The sequence below is a fragment of the Lygodium microphyllum genome, chromosome 3 (genome assembly GCF_053477565.2).
Source record: "Lygodium microphyllum isolate KBCC chromosome 3, Lygodium_microphyllum_v1.1.10, whole genome shotgun sequence".
Lineage (NCBI taxonomy): Eukaryota > Viridiplantae > Streptophyta > Polypodiopsida > Schizaeales > Lygodiaceae > Lygodium > Lygodium microphyllum.
Window position 1 is genome coordinate 48036159 of NC_141137.1, and position 22712 is coordinate 48058870.

General features: G+C 41.3%; 1 protein-coding gene across 1 annotated transcript in view; it reads right to left on the bottom strand.

Annotated features, from left to right (window-relative positions):
- Positions 1-22712, bottom strand: part of LOC148038300 (putative MO25-like protein At5g47540) — a 56064-nt gene that overhangs the window by 14580 nt on the left and 18772 nt on the right. The gene's annotated exons all lie outside the window — the stretch shown is intronic.

Genomic DNA, 22712 nt, shown 5'->3' on the forward strand with positions numbered 1-22712 from the left:
ATGCAATCACTCTCCTATGACAACGTTTTTGTATGGAGCAGTAGGGCAAGGAACATGCAACAATCTAGAGAAGCTGCCTTTATCCCATAGGCACAATGAGGAAAGTGGTACCATCCTGCAACTACAAAAGAGTGTACTTGACAATCATTAGAATGAGAATGCTATTATACTTTGTACTTTCAACCTTGTCTCTCTCTACTCAAGATTGTGTTTATGAGTCCAAGTTAATCTATCTTGGAACCTAATTCACTTGAGTAAGAGTCAATGTCTCTAGTCTCAGTCATCATGCTTCTTGTCATTGACTTCCGTCCACCATAGCTAAACCTTGCTCAAGGATTCATGTTTCTCAACACGGTATCAGAGCCATGGTGAGCTCGGTTTAGCTCCACACACTACTCTTCCAACTCTCCACAACCTCAGTCCAGCTCAGCTTCAACAAAAGTCTTCATCTTCTCACTCAACCTCTCGACTACCATAGCCAACAGTATCTACCTATCTTGGAGCTCCTGGATCTAGCCAAAGAAGAGGAGATAGCTCATGCCTTGAACTAGGCAAACCTTCTCCTACTCAAGGCACCTCAGGCCCGCACATCAAACCACGAAATTGGCCTCTCTCCTACTCACCATTGCGAATTTTCCAGCTTGTTGTTCAGAATGCGCCGTCTGCTAGTCATAAACCTCGCGCCATCTACAGGCAGTGCGATTGACCCTACAACCTTAGCACTTTTGAAGCCTACCCCCTAAGCTTCTTCCTCACCAAATATTTCATCAAATGATTGCTTCCATGTGCTACTACATCAAAAAAACCAGTCAGATACAAAAACCCTAAAGTGGACAGCCATAGCCATTGACCTTCAAGCTCATAAAACTCTACATTCTCTCACTTTTCTTGGCTCAACCAAGTCACTACCACTCTAAAATTGTTGCACCACTCTGTTCCCAACAAAGCCATCAACAAGAAGGAAATTCAAGATAAAGATCAAACATAAAAATCCAACATTAAGATTCAAGCTAGTATCTTTTGATACTACGTAGTGTTATCTGACACTGCCATTACTTATGTCTCTTGGCACATCCAAGTAACTCATTTGCTAGTCTGATCTAAGATTTTTTGTGTTGATTTACTACTGCTCCTGCCATCCAGTAGAGGAAAAGATTCACCGCCATACCACTTCAAAGAAACGGGCTTCCATACTTGGCAAACAAGTTGATCTTGATGAAGAAGGGCCTTTGGTCAATAACCAATGGCCAAGAGAAGAGACCTAGAGATGCTGCTCTTGTAGCAATATGGCAAAAGAGTGATGACAAAGCCCAAGCAATCATCAAGCTTGAGCTTGATAACAATTATATCCACCATGTAGACACATGTAATACATCTCATGCCACTTGGGAACAGTTGAATACACTATTTGGTGCCCAATCTAAATCCTAAAAATATGGATTTTTTATTGTGTTTTTCAAGTTGGATATGAAGGCTAATACATCCCTTGTGACTCACCTTAATTATATGGAAAGCTTGCTAACTCAACTTACAGGGATTAACCTAAAGATGGAAGAAAACATATGCATTGGAGTCTTGCTCAAGTGTCTTCCTTCACAATTTGGTAATGTCTTCACTACACTAATTAATATGCCAAATTCAAAGTTGGTAGACATTAAAGCATCACTCCTAGAAGAAGAGAAAAACTCAAAGGTAAAAAAGAAGCAAGCACTTGAAAGGAAAAACGGGTTCTCTGTGTCAATAACAAGTATAAAGGGAAGAAAGACATTGTCTGTGACTTTTGCAAGAGAACGGAACACATTGAAAACTTTTATTATGCCAAGAAAAGATCACAGAAGGCCTACCTAGCAACTACTAAAGAAGAAGAAGACCATGAAGAAGAAAAAGAAGAAAACACTCGAGAACAGAAAGACAAGGTATTCAAACCGACTTTTTTAACCCTTGTATGTACTTGCATTAATGCTCTAATCATAAGCTTTGTAACCCTCATGTAACCTATACACTACAGCCTTTGCACACTTAATGGAGCCTTGTGACAGCCTCTAGCTTTATATGGTTGGTTTTTCCATATCTACACTTAGCAAGGTTCTACTCATAACAGCCTCTATATACTCTGTGCTTTTTATGAATGTGATTGAGGAGGGATGTTGAGGAATATGCAATCACACTCCTATGACAACCTCTTTGTATGGAGCAGTAGGGTAAGGAACATGCAACAATCTAGAGAAGCTGCCTTTATCCCATAGACATAGTGAGGAAAGTGGTACCATCCTGCAGCCATGAAAGAGTATACTCCACAATCATTAGACTAAGAATGCTATTGTACTTTGTACTTGAAGTCTTGTCTCTCTCTACTCAAGATTGTGTTTATGATTCTAAGCTTATCTATCTTGGAACCTAATTCACTTAAGTAACAATCAATGTGTCTAGCCTCAGTCATCATGCTTCTTGTCATTGACTTTCGTCCTCTATAGCTAAACCTTACTCAAGGATCTGTGTTTCTCAACATGTAGACTACCAAAACTCACCTAATCTATTATCCACTGCCAAATTTTACATCAATAACCTTCACAAATCACTAAGGCATGCATGCACACATCCTTGCCCTACAAACCCTAAACCTTGCTGGTTACAAACTTCGGATCAGAAAAATCCCAACAGTAACTTTTCAAGTCCAAAATCAAGGCTTGGACTGTCAATGTTCTTCACCAAATTGCACATGCATAAGGCATGGAGGAGAGAGAATTCTCTGATTTTTCTGACATGGAAAGTGCCCAAAATCAGGTTTCCTGCATTCTTGAAAGCTGCTCCAGATCAGGACAACTGCATTACTGCTTCCCTAGCTGCTGTCACCTGCATTAAATGTTCCAATCCAGTATCAGATCAGGTTCCATGCTGTCCTTTAGGGTTTTGCTGCTGTCCAATGCTCCAGAACGTGCATCAGCTGTTGTCAATTGCCCCCAAAATGGCTCTCTCCAACCTCACACGGCTCTAAATATGGTTGCATGCCAAGTGGCAAACCTGCCAATGCAAAACTGAGTCAATAGTAAACTAAAAAATTTTAAAAGTACATGCCCCTGCCCAAACTTTGGTCATTGCCGAGCCCCAATTTAAAATTCCTAACCTCTTTGGACCTAAAATTGTTCAAACTTTTCATAATCTTAGTCCAAGACATCAAATCATTTAATTTCTTAACCCCATGACACCAACATTGTCATGAGGACATGTATTTTTGAAACCTCACTTAACATGTGGATTAATTTTTAATCACATGATTAAGTAAATGTTGCACATGTGAGGTGCAGCTGGGGCTAAAGTAAATTTACGAGCCCAAGACCCGAGAAAATCACGGGATATCAAAGGCAAAAGTTAATATAAGTTATGCCGCACAAGTACTTGGTGGTATCTGGTGCCAGATGTTGGCCTAGGTCATTCATTTGGCCATAAGTGTCAGTTGGTGACACTAAAAAAGTGACGTTTAATGGTACCTAACGCCAATCTGATGGTCAAAGATGGCACAGAGACACTCGGGAGCGGAAGATGCCTAGCTAATTTAATTATTGGCCAATCATATTATTTTCCAGGGCACTGAAATAATTATTAGATTAATTTTTAGTATTTAAAGACTGAAAATTAATATTTAATTATGAATAATGCTGGAAAAACCAATTGGGGAGGCTGCCACTAGGCATTTAGCTAATTTAATTATTGGCCAATTATATTATTTTTCAAGGCACTGAAATAATTATTAGATTAATTTTTAGTATTTAAAGACTGAAAATTAATATTTAATTATGAATAATGCTGGAAAAACCAATTGGGGAGGCTGCCACTTGTCAAAAATGCCCATGCAAGATTGAAAAACGTCTTTAGAAACTGGAGAGAGGCATTTATAGTGTATTCAATCTGCAAGAGAGAGGGAGAAGATGCTGCTGGTCTGATTTGCAGCCATTGGAGGACCTTCTAGGGCAACGAGGGGCAGGAGAAGACCAATCAACAGCAGGTGATAGAATCTACAAGCTATTGAGACAGGGCAGCAGCAGTAAATGACTGATTTTCTTCAGTTCTTTGCATCTACAAGCTATTGTGACAAGGCACCAACTGCATTTGATTGATTTTCAGTCATTCTTCGCGACAAAACTCTGAATCTACAACTTTCTCTCTCATCTCCTAGCCATTTCACACCCTTGCTCTGAAGATCTCAACATTTGGACCCTTGGAGGCTGAAAAGTTGCAAATTTCTCTGGTGTAAACCCTAATTTACAGCAGAAATTAGGGTTTAGCAACAGCCTTGGGAAGCATGCCAGAAATTGGAAGCTCCAAGACTTGGATTCAGCAGGGCTAAAGGTGAATTTCAGCTAAATTCAGGTAGACTAGCCAACCATTGAATTTGGGGTATTTTCATTGTTTATGAAGTGGGTGAAGGCCAATTGAGTGCCCGAATCAAGGGGCAAAATAGATTGAAGAATTACTGGTCACTTTGGACAGCAAGGGGAGTTGAAATACCAAAAGGGATTGGGAGAATCTCATTGTAAGTCAACTTTTTCTTAAATAAAGCTAAAGAAATACCGAAAGGGGCGTCAATTTTGGAGCCAATCAAGTGTGCATTGTCTAAGAATCAATAGGTAAATTTATATTTTCAGAATTGCATTAATTGTTTGCTGTTGTAATTAAGTTGTAATCAGGGATTTACCACCCATCCACAGAAGGAAGACTGGTTACAAACGTTCATTTTCAAGGGGCTATTCAATGTCTTTAATAGACATCTCTCACCAAGCACCTAGTGGCACTTGTCCTAGAGTTGTCTATCACCATGACTCATATTCAACTTACTCTCACATGTGCACAAGTGTGTACAACTTAATTATCCCAAGAGACACGTAGTACCCCTCTCATCACAAAACTGCTCTCAAAGGCTTTAGAGACATACTCTCTCCCTTTGTCAAAACATAGTATTTCAGCCTATATCCAAACTGGTTCTCAACAAAAGCAAGTCAACACTGAAATGTAGCCAAAACTTCCAATTTTTGCTTTATAGGATATGCCTAGACCTTATGCAAGTAATCATCAATGAAAGTAGCAAAATACTTCTCGCCACCTAAAGACTTGTAGAGCATAGGTTCACAAACATCTGAGAGGGTGAGAGGATAGAAGCTCGACTAAGAGTGCAGTAGACAATGTGGAGAGTAAAGCACGACACCCAATGCAATAGACTGAAAGAGTGTAAACTGAAAGTACAAAGTACAAGCCTTAAACCTTAGGGTTGTAGAGGGTGTTCACACCCAAACACGATAAGTGTCCGTAAGTGTGTAACATAAACACATACGAAAGAAGACAATCAATCTGGGGAAAAAACCTCTCAACTAAGACTAAAAAGTGCCCCAGTCTTGTCCTACTGATCACCGACACTCCTCTGTGAGCGTAGGCGTGAGTAAAACCCAACAAATCCCCCTGGAGTGAAGAGTGATCAAAAGTACAAGGATTATTATTGGTGGTAGGACAATAGACAAGGTTGATATCACCTATATGTAGCCTCTCTCTGACAAAGTAATAATGTATCTCAATGTGTTTCGCACGTGCATGAAATACTAGGTTCCGTGCCACTGCAATGACACTCTGACTATCAGTGAACAAAGGAGTAGGCTTCACAAAAGATACATCAAGATCAACTAGCAAGCGTCTAATCCATACGCATTCAACTATGGTAGTGAAAGCTGCCTTGTATTCAACTTCACATGACGATGTGGCAACAATGGATTCTTGCTAAGCCAAGATATGCAAGATGAGCCAAGGAAGAAACAATTGCCACTAGTGGAGTGACGTGAATCATAATCACTAGCCCAATCAAAATCACTGTAAGCATGTAACTGTAGTGGTCCCCCCTTGGCATAAAGCAATCCAAGAGATCGAGTACCTTGCAAGTAATGAAAGATACACTTAACAGCTTGCCAATGTGACATGCGTAGTTAATGCATATATCTGCTCAAGGCTAAAACTACAAACCGTATGTCCGGCCTAGTGTTGCATAGGTAAATAAGGCATCCAACGGTTGGGAGCATATGTGTGTATATCAAACAAATCACTATCATCATGTAATGACAGCTTTAGTCCAGGTTCCATTGGTGTACAAACTGGCTTGCAATCCTGCAAGCCAAACTTCTCAAGAAGTTTACCAATGTATCTTGACTGTGATAAACCAATACCTCTAGCATCATGTATGAATTGAATGCCCAAGTAATAATGCAAAGACCCCAAATTTGACATCTCAAAAGTTTGCTATAATTTTTTGTTTAAATGCTGAAATCTGATCAGCATGAGTCCCTGTAAGCAAAAGATTATCAACATATAGACAAATGATCAACATGGATCCCCCCTCTTTACATACATAAAGAGTAGGCTCAGATGAGCTGTTTATAAACCCTTGGCTCCCATGTTTGATTCTTAATGATAGAATCAAATTCAACTCGCATTGCTGCCATCCAATGCACACTTTGTTGTGCATCCTCAAAACATTCAAGCTCCTCATCATCAACTGTACTTGCTGCCATACAAACTCCATGATATGTGCATGAGCATACGAGCTTGCCTTCTAGTAAGACCAGCCATGGGTGCATCCAGATGACTATCTTTCATAGTCTGTAAATACCATCTAGCCATTTGTCTTGCCTCCTGACTGTGCATAAGCTCTTGCTGAATTTCAGTTTCAGCACTTTGCTGAATATTCAGATCAGCTCAGCCAATGGCTGATTTTCTGCATTTTCCAATGGAGCAGCTGGCTGAACATTAAGTTCACTTGCTGAAACTCCAGCTGAATCACCAAATGAAATGGGCAAAAGCTCTTCAAATACATTATGAGCAGCCTACTATGTGTCTAAACCATCAAGGGATAATTCTGATTTTTCATCAAAAGTACATCCCTACTGACGAACACCTTTTTAGAGACTGGATAATAGATTCTATAGCCTTTGCTCTCACTACTATATCCCACGAAAATACATTTGACAGCCTTGTTATCCAACATATATTCCCCCCCTCGGTCCGAACGGAGAGTCTTTATTTTACAACCAGATTGGTTCTCAACAAGTGCTACAAAAGCCAAGAATGAATCATACACTTCCGACTTTTTCACTAAAGAATAGACCTAGCAAAAGCATGTAAAGTCATCAATAAAAGTCACAAAATAGTAGCATCCACCCAATGACTTTGTCTGCATAGGCCCACATACATCTAAATGCACTAATTGTAACCTAGCTGTGGCTCTAAAAGTTATATCACGGGGAAACGAAAACCAATGCATTTTCCCCAAAATACATCCTTTGCACAAGTGTTCAGGACGTCTCTCCATAAGAGGTAATCCATCTAGCATCTGTGTACGTTGTAATAGCATCAAACTACCATAGTTCACATGCCCCATCCGAGCATACCATAACTGCGCCTGTAACATAGCAAGAGTAAGAGTGGATGCCAAATACACTGACTGATCAACTGAAAGAGTATCCAACTCATATAACCCATGACATAAAGTATCGGTCAAGACTAAAGTCATGTGTTCCTTATCTCTCACCACGCATCTGTTATCATCAAAAGTGACCTACAATCCACAACATGCCAAAGAAGAAATAGAGAGCAGATTATTCTTTATACCTAGCACAAACAAAGCATCCTATAGACGAAGAATAGAGCCATCAATGGTTGTGAGTACAATCTCCCCAATACCTCGAACAAGGTATGATGCATTATTGACATACTATACAAACTTGCCAACTGGAGCTGCACCAACAGAAGCAAATAAATCTCTGCGAGATGTGATATGCCTAGAAGCACACTATCAAAAAACCAAGTGTCTGCATCCTCAGTAGAGCTAAATGCTCTTATCAGCCCAAGAAGAGTCATAACTGCATGTGTAAAAGCAATAGTTCCTGTCTAAGAGTGCGCAAGAGGCAAAGACTTCAACAGCAAAGAGAAGCAATGTCGTCTTCCGTATGTGGTTCTGGCGCATCAGGAGGTGATGCTGTTGTACCAGCTATTCAAACACTGAGGATTTGTCCACCAAGCTTCAACAAAGGCAAGTTAGATGGTACAAACTACACCTTGTGGAAGTTCAAAATTACAACTATCCTTGATTCTTATGAGCTTTTAGAGACTGTGCTGGGGACTGACGCAGAACCACAGCCTACCCTCGACCCATCAAATTCTAGTGTGATGATTCCTCCGAATGCAAATCTTCTACGAGCTTGGAAACGAAAGGACGTTGACTTAGTAGCAGTGAAAGGAGCATCAAAAACAGACATCCTTGACTCCTTTTTCTCCTTGGCGATGCGCTTTCTACATTCAATGATGTAGTGGCCTGGCTTCTTGCAATAATGGCATTTGCTCTTCTTGGCTTGCGTACCCCCTTGTGTTTTATTACCCTATGAAGTGCCTGAAGTCCCAAAGCTCTGTGTAGCATTCTTTACTTGGCTGCCTTTGCCCTTCTGTCTTGCCATAAAAGCCTGCTCAGAGGCTGTGACATCCACACCATTATTTATTCTTGTTTGCTCCTCCTCTAGAAGCAAACCGACTAACTAAAGAAGCCATAGGCTGTGAAGCAATCCTCATGGTGAGGTTTAGGACCGTATGAAAAGCCAAGTACGAAGGAGGTAATGAGTTCAATGTAGTAGATATCAGTTGTGCATCTGAATAGTACTCATCAACATTCATAAGTTGCTCACGCAAGTCCTAAATTTTATTCAAGTGATCCTACATAGAATCACCCTCATCCATTTTCAATGTCTTAAGCTCTTTCTTTGAGAAAGAGATGCGAGTCTCATTCTTACCAGCAAACATCTGCTCCAAAGTTAGCCAAGCTTCTCGTGAAGAAGCTGCAAAACGAATGTGAGGGATGATGGACCACTGAATTGCCAATGCAATCAACGACAAAGCTTGTGCATCCCGTGTATCCCATGCTTTTTGAGCCTTTGGGGAAGTGGATGAAGTGGAGTAGGCTAAACAGGCTAAGGTGCCCGTTGTCCACGTCCTCCTGGAGAAGGAGTAGCAGGATCCATAACTCCAGGCTTAACCAACACATTCTTCATCTTGAAGGACCAAAGTGAGTAGTTGTTACCATCCAATCTCTCCTCCTTGGATACATAGGTAAATACATCTCCTCCCTAATTAGCCATGACAGACAATACCAAGAGAAGGCAAAAGAGCAATGTCCAAGCTGAAGCAACCTGGAAATCCAAAATTTCCAGAAATTACAGCAAATAGCTTATTGCAATTAGTACACTGAGGTATACTCTGTCAAAACTGTCTGTAATGCACATAGTCCAAGGTGCATTCAATGTTTAGTAAAATTGTATCAGCAAAAACCCCAAAATTTCTTGCCCCAAAATTGTCCAAAACAGTCTGTCTCTGACTAAGACTACAGTAAATGTGCCAATGTCTTCAAAAACCCCAAAAGCACCAAAATTCTTGACTTATTTGCCAAGAAATTTGCATCAATCATGTCTCAGACACATATTCTGATTTCTGTGCCTGCCCTTATAGAATCTTCTTTTCTAGAGATGAATCTAGAATAGAGAAAAATAAATTTAAAAAATTTTGTTGTATCTCCGATTCTAAGGCAGGATAGCGACACACGTGGTGGACTAAGCAGCTGCTGAGCGAGCTAGGCCAGTGGACCAAGGCCAAAGTGCAGAAGAGAAGCTGCAGGCAGGGCAACAGGTGTACGTTGGTGGTTGCTTGGAGAAGGCGGACATTGGCACAAGCAGGTATGGCACACGGCAGGAAGCTGCAGGGGTGACGATGGCGAGCTAGAGGCAGACATGGCTAGCGCTGCCACAGGCACGCAGCAGACTCCAGGCAGGAGGGCACAGTCTGGCGGCGGTTCCAGACAAACTGGTGGGCCGTTGGGCATTGGCACAAGGCACGGGCAGCTGTCGACTAACGGACGCTAGGCGACGGGCAGCGTTGGGGCAGCGGGCTAGCTGGCGGCTAACGAAAATAGCGCTGTTGTGGTGGACCTGGAGGCGTAGATAGTGGACCTACTCGGCAATGGCGGGCTGCTGCAGGAGATGGGCAGCACTGGCAGTCTTCCACCACACAGAGCTGGACTGTGTGGGAACTCTCGGAGGCTGAGCAAAGCTGAACTCTGCTCTGATACCAAATGTGAGAGGGTGAGGATCGAAGCTCAACTAAGAGTGCAATAGACAGTGTGGAGAGTGAAGCACAACACCCAATGCAATAGATTGAAAGAGTGTAAACTAAAAGTACAAAGTACAACCCTTAAACCTTAGGGTTGTAGGGGGTGTTCACACCCGAAAACGATAAGTGCCCGTAAGTGTGTAGCATAAACGCATACGAAAGAAAACCAAGTCTGGGGAAAAAACTCTCATACCGAGAGTAAAAAGTACCCCAATGTCCTATTGATCACCAACACTCCTCTATGACCGTAGGCGTGAGTGAAACCCAACAAAACATCACAATAAACAAAAACAAGAGACAAAGGCTCACCCATACATATAATGCTAGACTTTTTATGCGGATTACGAGTCTGCCTGCCGACAATAATCGGAATAATCAAAACACTTATAGTCAAGGGGTAGAAGATACTACAAACGAGTATGCACTTTCATTCCCTTTAATGACATGTGCCCAAGACGATGATGCCATAACGATACATGTGGTATTGCATCCACTCCCAAAACATTGTCGATAAACCCAGATACAAGTAAGGGGTAAAGAGTGTCAAATTTAGCACCTCGTGTCAAGACAAGATTCCCATGGGTGAGTTTCTATGAGGAATCATCAAAAGAGACAACATAACCTACATCATCTAACTATCCAACTAAAAATAGTCTTTTGGTCAAAGCTGAAACGTGGCATCTATCATGCAAAGTAAACATATTGCCTAAAGGAAACTACAACTAGACATGTCCAACGCCAACAATATTCAAGGACACATCATTATCCAATCTGAGAGATCCTATCATGCTGCGATAAGAGTACAACCACTCTTGATGAGGGGCGACATGAAATGAAACCCCTAAATGAAGCACCCAATACTTGGTATAAGTAGACGAGGCATCAGTCAACTACAAATCATCAAGAGCAAAAGCTATCAATATGTAGTCATCATCAAAATCAATTTGCACAATATTAATCTCTTCAATCTTGACACTCGACTTGCTAGAAACAATGCTATGATCATCATTTTTTTCTTACACTTTATCCTTTTCCTTTTCTTTGCACTTATCATCACACATTTTATGGCATTGAGATCAAATATGACCTTGCTTCCCACGATAGTGACAAGTCAATGCAAACTTACGGCCACGGGACTTACTATGAGACTATCCACGTGACTGAGAACAAGGCTTCCAAGAGTCTCTTCCACAATTGCTTCCCACAATAGTGACAAGTCAATGCAAACTTACAGCCACGGGACTTAGTGCGAGACTGTCCACGTAACTGAGAACAAGACTTCTAAAAGTCTCTCCCACAATGGTCTTTATCACTCCTACCATTATTGCCTCTGACTATCAAAGCATGAGGTGTGCAAAAAGCATCGATATTCTTTCTACTAACCTCTTCATTCAAGAGTGCATCCTCTACATCCTACAATTTCAGCCCATCATTAGGCATATTTGCACACATAGCAGTATGGAATGTGTCCCATGACTCGAACAATGTAACAAGCAAGAACAAGGATCATTAAATTCAATTCCCTGCGAAGACAAGTAGCTGAAAATAGAATGAAAGTGGCCGGACATGGAAATCCCCTCCTCCATACAAAGATCCCTGAGTTGCTTCAGCCAATACATCTAAGAGGCAAGGCACTGCTTATCATAGACATTGCAAATCTTATCCTGTAACTCCCATGCAGTTTGCCCATCAGAGACAACATTATAATAGACCTACTTAGAGAGTGACAAAATGATTGTAGATTTACGTAACTCATCCAGTTCAGCCCAATCCTCTACATCAAAACGTTCACGCTTTATACCCTCGTGTCTCAATGGCTTAATCTCAAATTTCTGCACTACAACCTGTCAAATTTGTGCCTTCCAATAGCTATAATTTATGCCATCCAACTTCTCAATGTTAAAGATAGCATTGTCATTTGACCCACCAACCATAAAATAGGAGATGAAAGCACAATCTAAGACAAACAAGCTACTATAAGTGACAACAAAACAGCCCCAAAATCACAGCTAAATCAAAGGCTGAGCAAGAGAAACTGCCAAAAGGATGAGTTGTCCACTAATTGTAATGAAGTAACTATCAAATCCAAGTGACTGTCCTTAGATAGAATGCATAAAACCGAAATCACAAGCTGCTGTAATAAAATGCAACAATATGCCAACAACCGGGTGTGAGAAACCAAGAAAGACCCAGAACAACCAGCACTAAGAGCTATCACAACTGCAATGTGTCAATAACCATACATGCACTAGGCATAGACATCATACACAGAAGAAATCTCAGGATAAAGAGAGGAGGGATGCCACATGCATAACCCACTAAGCAAAGCTCAATACATAACCTAGAAGCATATAAATATCACTAGCAACACACTGACAAACATAAGTGCCAGATCAAAAATGATTAAATTAGCCCAGTGTAGAGTACTACACCCAATAGATATCAAGAAAGCATGTACATGAAGTGTCCCACGGTCTCGGTGAAAGTAAGCTCAAGCTCAACTACATAAATCCAAAGCTCTACATAACATCCAAAGTAGCGCAAGTAACTCCCACAACAAAATTGAATGCCAAATGAGCAATGCAAGCTTAAAACATCAAGTACATAACATCCGAGTATCCAAGATACATGAAGCATAAGTCGAGATTATAAAACCCAATACATACTTCAAGCCCGTAATTGCATAAGTCACTAAAGTAACCAAGGCATGTAACCACAGCCAAGATCAATGCAACAGAGCCCAAATCTCAACTCAAAAGCATGCCATAGCATATCGGGAAGTATACATACCAACCGAAGTAGTGGTACATCCATTGAGTATCCCGTAAAGCATCAATGAGTATTAGGCATAAGCTTTTCAATGATAAATGCTTGCTGCCCTATTATTACAGCACCGAAATGACAACGAAATCTGAGCTATTTCAAGCTCGAATTAGTCCCAAAAGCATAACCGTACCATCCGGGCACCAAAATAGCACCCCTAAAGCATCAAACATGCATTATGGAATTTACTATTTGCTATCCAATCCAGAAAGCTTCATCTTTCTCTTCTTCTCGTCCACATGTACAATACATCACATCCAAAGATGCGAAAGTGAGACACGGAGGGCTTTCGACTAAGGAAAAACTCGTACAAATTCATATCCTGTAACGCAAAAGTCGAGGAACAGTTGTGGATGTGAACTCCAATAGCCACCGCCTCACCCCAAAGGGTATGAGGAAGACGCTAATGCTCGGAACATCTCTAGCATGGTCAGATTCACACACTCCACCACACCATTCTCTGGAGGTGTGTGCAGATGAGTATACTCCACCCGAATGCCGTGATCCCTACAAAACTGAGAAAAGAGATTAGAAGTAAACTCTTCCCCATGATCTGTCATACAGCATCAATGTTGGAAGTAGTTTGTGTCTCCACAAATACCTTCCACTCGCACAAACGGGAGTACACCTCGCTCTTATACTCCAAAAAATAAGGCCACACATAACGATTGAAGTCATCTACAATCAACATTAAATACTTGGCCTTCCCAAGAGAGGCCATGCCCATAGGGCCATAAAGGTAGGTGTAAACCAACTCAAGCAAGATAGAAGCCCTCCTAGTGGCAGCCTGGGGATGTGGCTGCCTATGCCGCTTGCCCCTCAAACAACTAGGGCACAAAGTGTGAATAGGAGAGAAGTTAGGAAGTCCCTCCACCATCTTTTTCCAAGAAGCCTGTCGTTTAGCATCAAAATTGAGATGACCATAATGAGCATGCCAAGGTAGCCCAAGCTCGTTGGAAAGACCTCACAACTAAGGCTCTCAACGTGTAAAGCCCAGCCTCTTGGAATCCTGTCCAAAGAACGGTAACGAGCATGCCAAGGTAGCCCAAGCTCGTTGGAAAGACCTCACAACTAAGGCTCTCAACGTGTAAAGCCCAGCCTCTTGGAATCCTGTCCAAAGAACGGTAACCATAGAGGCATCCTCCATTGTCACCGCATCTTGTTTAAACACTACGTAGCTACCAAGCCGTGTAAGACCATGAACAAACAAGAGGTTGAAACCTGGATCCGGTACATAGAGAACTTTGGTTAAAGAAGACTGCCTGTCTGGCAACAAAAAAATAGTCTCTACTCCCCGAACAGAAACAATAGAGTTGTTACCAATGGTGACACTGCCCCCTCTGTCACTCAAAATCCTGAAGCCAATCTTGTCTGTAGATCATAGTGAGAAGAGGCCCAACTGCCAAAGAGCCAAGGCTTCTCCTAAGCGAAGGAAGCAAGAGATGTATCCTCGTCGCCAAATACATGCACAAAGACAACCTCTGTCGTCAATGGGGCAGCCTTTGAATCCTTTAAATCCTTCTCCTTTGCCTTCAAACGGGGGTACTTTTGCCAGCACCTCTTCGGGATGAGTGTCATTTCTACAGTGTGGACACTTGGGCTTCTCCTTCTCATCCTTCTTGTCCTTCTGCTTCTTGTCCTTGGCCTGTACCTTCTTCTTCTTTCCTTTGCCTGTACCTGTAGTAAATGCCTTGGTGGAGCCAAAACTACTAGCCCCAACCTCTCTGAGTCGCTCCTCATACTCCAAGACAAGCAATGAAAGCTCTTCCCATAAAAGTGTCTCGCAGGTCCTCAATGTAATAAGGCTCGTATAGAAGATATCAAACCGAGGAGATGGCAGCTAAGTCAAAAGGATTATAGCCATATCTTCAAAGGATATCATCCGACCAAGACAGACAAGCTCACCTCTCATATCCTCCATCTTCATGATGTCCTCCTTCATAGAGGAGGAATCATCAAGACTGAGCATCCACAACTTCTTCTCAAGGAAAATCTTGTGGACAAATGTCTTGTGCTCATACAAAGACGCAAGCTTCTTCCACACTTCCGCCATGGTCTTCAATCTTTGAAGATGCACAAGGACAAAATCTTGCAAACTCATAAAGAGAAAGGATCGAGCTCAAGAGTTGAGTCAATCCCACAAGGCTGCACAATCCATAGAAATTCCATCTGTTAGATCCTCCTTAAGACAAGGGAGGGAATCTGAAACAAGAGCCCAAAGATCAAAGATGTCGAGTACGCACTCCACCTTACACGACCACATCACATAGTTTGAACCATAAAGTTTGTCTACTTTGGGTAATGAAGGTAAGACAGGCACCTACAGTGAGGGAATCAAAAACAACATCTTCACTGAGGACAGAGCCTTTTGTGAAAGATGGTGCAAATGGGGGACTCCTCTTGCCGACTATAATTGTGATAATCATGTCTCCACTCAGAAGAGTGTCTAGAAAGAAGCTCCTCCTCTGAGTCATTAAAGCTCATGAACTAGTAAGACATCTTCAATCCTGCAATCATCCAGAAATCTGCGTTTATCAAAGAAACGACTGTTGCCTCTCACTAGGAAGTTGTCGCCTGCACAGAAAGCTATCATCTACAATAAAAAGTTGTCGCCTATACCTAGGAAGTTGTCGCACCAAGGAGAGAGCACCTACAAAACACAAATTTGTGTTTTCTACAAAACGCAAAAAGTTGGGGCCGCCTAATGACTGGACAAAGTCACCTGGTCCTAAAGCACCTGTACAAAGTATGAACGCAATAAACGCAAGCAAAAAATCTATGTTTTGAAGCTCTAGGCTGCTCCTTCGCGATGAAAACCTATTCTTCTGCAAGAAATCTCCAGATTGTGTCCTCATTTAGGTGATGATACCATGTGAGAAGAGAAATACAAATATAAAGAGAAGTAGAGAGAGAGAGAGAGAGAGAGAGAGAGAGAGAGAGCAGAGGATGAAAAAAGAATATAGCATTGACTAAACAAGATTCTTGATACAATCACGATGGACCGATTAGTCCTTGCACACAGCCCAAAGTGTCAATGAGGACACCGAATCAAGTTGATGACAATGACAGCACCAAGCAGAGTCGAAGTGTCAAAGTGTGCACCTGCAAAGGGAAGACTAAAGACTGAAGACTGTATGTGTTTACCAAGAAAGGGCGGTAAGGGGAGCTGGCTATAAATAGCCAAATCTCTAAAACACTAACCAATCTGCTCCTGTAGGGGCCATAAATGTTTGCTGACCAACATTTAATATTGATCACTAAAGGAAAAATGCCAAAAAAAATAGGGGTAACCCTGAAAAAATCCTAGACGATAATGCCAATGTCTAGCAGGTGTAGGCACAAACTGTGGAAACTAGTAACTAGCCTAGGAATGCACACAAGAAGCTTACAAATAAAGACAATGCACCTAAACTGCCAGAGTTTCTATGTTTCTGTTAAACTCTAACGAGAGCTGTCACCAGGTGGTAATACTTTTTGCAGTTGCTTTCCTTATTTACTTATATTTTTAAAAAAAATCTTTTCTTTAGTAGTTGTTGCTTTTTACCCCCAGAGTTCTCTTGGATTAAGCCAGGATCTTTGCATTGCCATAAGAGGCAACCATTGGGACAAATTGGACTAATGGTTTGTCTAAGCATTAGGACTGGTTCCATATTGAATGGGCACTAAAGAATAGAATGCCAGTGGTTTGGGATTGTATCCTTAGCCACTGGAGATGGTGCAGGACAATGAGCCTGGCCAAGACAGAAGATGCGCATGTGAGAATGCTCACGGAATAAAAGTCACCGTAACTAAGCCACATTACACTTTTTGATGTGGTTGAATGATAAAAGTTGCTCAAAACAACTTGAGAAATGCAGGGGTCACCATCCCTAAGATTTAGGAAGTTACTATTTTTGGACCCCAAGAATCTATTCGCGTCATTATCTTCGTTTTTGCATGAGGATTAATTCTTTAGTCTGTGTTGAGGTCAAATTTTGCACCGATCATGGAGAATTTTAGACCGAAAGGTTTAAACAGGAAAATTGTTACATATATGTCATGTGGGACAAATTCCCAAAACACAGAGAGAGAGAGAGAGACCATTAAAGAAAAAAGTAATAGACATAAGGGGCAGATCTGAGAATGAATTTTTGAGGAGCTGAGGGCAAATTGTTGCAAGTTCATCAGCTATGGAGAGTACTTCCTCGTCTCTGACTCATGTACGGAGGTAGAGCTTGCTCCCTCTGGTCAACTCTCTCTCTATTCTCAGAGGAAATGCTCTGCATGATGGGCTGATTCCATCAAAGGTACAATTCTGTGTTTTCTTTGCACTTCTACTGAGGCAAGAGCCGCGCTGTCCAGGTTTAGGAGCAGCACTTGGCTTCTCCAATGCAAGAACTAAAGAAAGTAATGACCATGCCACACAAGAACAAGGTTTTTCAGCTCTGATTTAGTGCTGTTCGTGGGACTGTTTTACTACTGGAATGATGCTAGAGTAAAAGGGATGTTGTTCTGGACATGTTGGACAGTAAGAACAGTGAATTCAAAGTTCTGCAGATTGCAATTCTAGCACATGAATCATTGAGTTATGGTTACAAAAAATCCTTTCCTAAAAGGGATATTGATCTGGTCATGCTGAACTGTCCTTATGCAGCTGGGATTTACTCAGAAAAAAATGAAAACCAACTGTTCGCAGGTTATGTATTTTGGAACATTTCATTGTTATAACTTTCCATCTTTTAATTGATAAAGAAATACCGAGAGGGGTGCCGGTCTTCGGGGCCAATCTGGTGTTGAGCAAGGAAGTGAGGTCTCTGTGTTTGTGTGTGTGAGAGAAAAGACCAAGTATTAATTGAAGGAACTACCGCTTTATGTGAGTCATAGACCGATTTCATGGTTCCATCCCCGAGATTTGAATCCTTTTCTGTAAGAATTTAAGCTCAGACAGTTTTGGGTGAAAAGGCCATACACACAAGTTTTACAAAGATTACAGGACTAGAGAGATGGCAGACATGGACAAAGTCAAAGAAAAACTCCCTCATGAACAAGAGAGTTCTTCTTTTGCTCATAGACACCGAAGAGAGAGTATCGGTGCACAAGTGTTAGCACCTTCTAGAACCGACATTGAACCAAAGGATGAGGAGCAAGAACAAGAGGACTTGTTTATGGCACGACTCCTCAGTATGGTTGGCTCTTTTCAACAGCTTGTAAAGAATCCTTGGATGCAAAAATTTTTGAAGTCACATAGTGAGGATTCTCAAGCTAAGTCATCACACCATACCATGGAGCGCTAAAAAAGGCAAACCTCTAATATGCGTGAGCATGTGGAAAAGACACCGAACATAGAGACAGGTCCAGTGCAACAAGAAACACAAGCACAGGATTAGGGAGTGAATGGTCAAGGTAGTTATGCACAAGTGGCACAGCAGACTATTCCTCCTCAGTTTGCTACTTATCCTGATTACTTTGGTGGTGGGTCAGTTTTTCAAGCAATGGCTGGATTACCCACTGGTTATCAGGGATGCTTGCCTAGAGAGCCACCAAGAATGATGCCTATTGAGGCAGTGAACCCACTTTATGCTAATATTGGTCTACAACCCGGTTATCAAACTTTGCAGAGTCCTTATTTGATGCCTGGAGTACAAAATGTAGTGGCTGGTTTTTTCAGCCTAGTGGGCATACGGCAACTAAGACAGGTGAAATTAATGTTGATAATGCGCCTAAAGGGACTCCCCTTTTTACAGCCACCTTTCTATGACAACCTGACACCAAAAAGTGCAAAGCCTAAAGACTATAAAGAGAGTGGTTAGGCATTAAAGTTTGAAACCTTTAGTGATACGCAAGATAAGCTGAAAGCTTTGACATTTATACAGCAGTTTGACGCAGCTTACACAGGAGGAAATTTTACTAAGACTTCTAAGGTGCGGAAGGCTATAACTTTTTTAAAAGGTAATGCTTTGCAATGGTGGAACATATTGTTGATGCAAGGATATGCACCTGCCACTTGGGTCCATTTTAAACAGTTGTTTGCAGCCTCATGGTTAACTAACACGTTTGAAGTAGATGTCATGACTGCATGGCATAAATTGGACGCAGCAAATTGTGCGGATTTAGAAGAGTACAATAAGAAATTTTGGGAAGCACTTTTGCTCGTGAGTTCTTAAAGGACAGTGCCCCTATCAGAACAAATTGAAAAGTATTGTTGCAGTTTGCCCGAAGCCATCACGGATTATTATACCAAGACCAAGGTTACAAATATGGTACAGTTAATTGAAAATGCTAGTGTGGCAAATGCATTGTTGAAAGGCAAAGCTAATAGCTTTAAAGGCTCTGAAAAGAAGAATTCTCAATTTAAGCAGGATCCTGGCAAGAAGAAGAAGCAATTTCCAGAAAGGACTAGCTTTACAAAGAAGTCTTTTTGGAAGAAAAGATTTCAGCAGCAACCTCAGACTTCTTTTAAACAGAGCTAAGGACAAAAGAGGCCACTTTTTGGCAAATCATTTGAAGAAAGAAAGGCTTTAATGATGGCTGGGAAATGCTTTATATGTGAACAAAAAGGCCATATTGCTTCTAAGTGTCCACAGCAATCTTCTAAAGATGTGGAGGATAAAGATGCGCTAAGTATAAAGAAGCCCAGCATTGGCTTAGTGCCTAATATGGTGGGAGATCACTGATGATGCTACAAAATTGTGCAGAGCTTGGGGAAAGATCAGAGATTCCACAGTGCTTATTTTCTTTGATCCTGGAGCTCATGCAAACTTTATCTCACCGGCATTGGCAACTAAGCTGGGTATACATCCCGAGGAAATGGGACCAGTTGGACAGGTTGATTTAGCATGCCCAGGACATACTGAACCTGTCACTCCCATTCTTGGCAAACTTCGTATGCATATTCAGATCTATGTAGACACAGAGGAGTTCCATATTATGCCTTTACAGGGCTGTGATGTTCTGTTGGGTATTCCATGGTGCCACAAGAAGCATGCTATCTTGGATACTTACAATAGAACAATTACTCTTGTACATAGGAGCAAGACTCATGTATTAGACATGAAGCTTAAAGGAGAGTCTGTCCCAATTGTTTCTGCTCCTGCAATTACTTCTGTAATGAAAAATCATATTTTTGCATATTTGGTTTATGCAAAGCAAGTTAATAAAGTTGACAGTAATGTGTCTATACTAGATGAAAGTAGAAGGGCTTTCTTGGATAAATTCAGTGACTGTTTCTCAGATTTGTTACCATGAGAGTTACCCCTTGAGAGGTGAAACCAGCCTTCCTCCTCGGATAGGGTGGTAAAACCCTGATTACAACTTAATTACAACAGCAAACAATAAATGCAAATCTGAAAATACAAATTTACCTACTCATCTTGGACAATGCAAACCCGATTGGCCCCAAAATTGGTGCCCCTTTCAGTATTTCTTTAGCTTTATTGAAGAAAATGTTGACTTACAATGGGATTCTCCAAATCCCTTTCGGTATTCCAACTCCCCTTGCTATCCAAAGTGAACAGCAAGTCTTAAATCTATTTTGCCCCTTGATTCGGGCACTCAATTGGCCTTCACCCACTTCATAAACAATGAAAATGCCCCAAATTCAATGGCTAGCTAGTCCTCCACCTAAATTTAGCTAAAATTCACCTTCAACCCTGTTGAATCCAAGTCTTGGAGCTTCCAATTTATGGCACACCTCCCGAGGCTGCTGCTAAACCCTAATTTCTGCTGTAAATTAGGGTTTACACCAGAGAAATTTGCAATTTCTCAACCTCCAAGGGTCCAAATGCTGAGATCTTCGGAGCAAGGCTGCAAAATGGCTGGGAGATGAGAGAGAAAGCTGTACAGAGAGAAAATTCAGAGTTTTGTCGCGAAGAATGACTAAAAATCAGTCAAATGCAGCTATTGCCCTGCCACAACAACTTACAGATGCAAAGAACTAAAGAAAGTCAGTCATTTACTACTGCTGCCCCATCTCAGCAGCCTATAGTCTTGTAGATGTTGTCACCTGCTGTTGATTGGTCTTCTCTTGCCCTTGGCTACCTCAGAAAGTCCTCCAATGGCTGCAAATCAGACCAGCAATCTCCCCTCCCCCTCTCTTGTAGGCTGAATTTATAAAAATGCCTCTCTTCAACCTGTAAAGACGTTTTTCAATCTTGCATGGGCATTTTTGACAAGTGATAGCCTTCCCAAATGGTTTTTTCCGACATTTTTCATAATTAAATATTAATTTTCAGTCTTTAAATACTAAAAATTAATCTAATAATTATTTTGGTGCCCTAAAAAATAATCTGACCAGCCAATAATTAAATTAGCTAGGCAATTCCTGAGTGTCTCTACACCATCTTTGACCATCAGATTGGTGTTAGGTACCATTAAATGCCACTTTCCTAGTATCACCACAATTGACACTTATGGCCAAATGGATGACCTAGGCCAACAACTGGCACCAGATACCACCAACTACCTGTGCGGCATAACTTATAGCAACTTTTACCTTTGACATCCCGTGATTTCTTCGAGTCTCGGGCTTGAAAATTTACTCTAATCCCAATTACACCTCACATTTGCAACATTTACTTAACCATGTGATTAAAAATTAATCCACATGTTAAGTGAGGTTTCAAAAATACATGTCCTCATGACAACCCTTCCCCTTGAAATCCCTGCAATCGTCCTTGATTGCACTGCCAAATGCATCAAAAGCAAAGTACTACATTGGAATTTCCATAGAGCATCATAGTCAACACAACATTGCGCACTACTGTTCAACCATTCCATATGCCCAACATATGCTGAAAATTACCAGCCAACATAACATAACATAAGACTCGCAAGGAATGTCAAAAACATTGCCAGATTATCATGTGACATGTCTATTTCTCATGAGCTCAGCTCATCTGGCAAAACCAAACTGTTACATAACATAACCAAGTATAAACCATGGCTAAAACATCAATGGCATCATAACATATGCTATTGTCCATGGAACTAGATATAAACCATTGAAAACTGAGCATAATATAATCATAAATTGATCACTTGCTAATCTAGAACTAATCACAAACTGCTGCAAATGTGACCCCAAACTAATCACAAACTCATTGCAAAAACTAACCAGCAATCAATGCAAAGATTGATACAAAACTGATCCAAAAAGTGACCATAAACGGTTCTCATACTGATCAAAAACTGAGCTGAATACCACCGAATATTAATGATCATACGCTGAAAACCAACATTCAATAATCAGCCCCTGATGATCATTAATTAGTGCTACACTAAGCATAACCAATGCCATACCAAGCATAACTGATTACACACCAAGCATAATGGATGCAAATGTACAGTTTCAAAGCTGCAGTGAAAACCATACCAATCTGCATACCAAACATAGTGACTAGTACACTGAATAGTGATCTCCTGGCAAACATAATGTTCAACTACAGTACCCTGAATGTATGCTGAATACATCTGAAATCCACTACATACGAGAGCTATCCATAACTGGAGGAGTGGAAGTGGTACCTCCCCCTTGAGCGTCAGGCAATACTCCGGACCCTTGCTCTGCTGAACCTGACGAAGCCCAAACTAAAGTCGGCTCTAACTGAAAGGCATCTAGGCAGAGCTGCAACAACTGAGGATGGTTTGCCAAGTCATCCTCTTCCATCCATTTGGCATCCATTAGTGAATAATTCTGAAACTTCACCAAGTATCTCTTGGAAACTTTA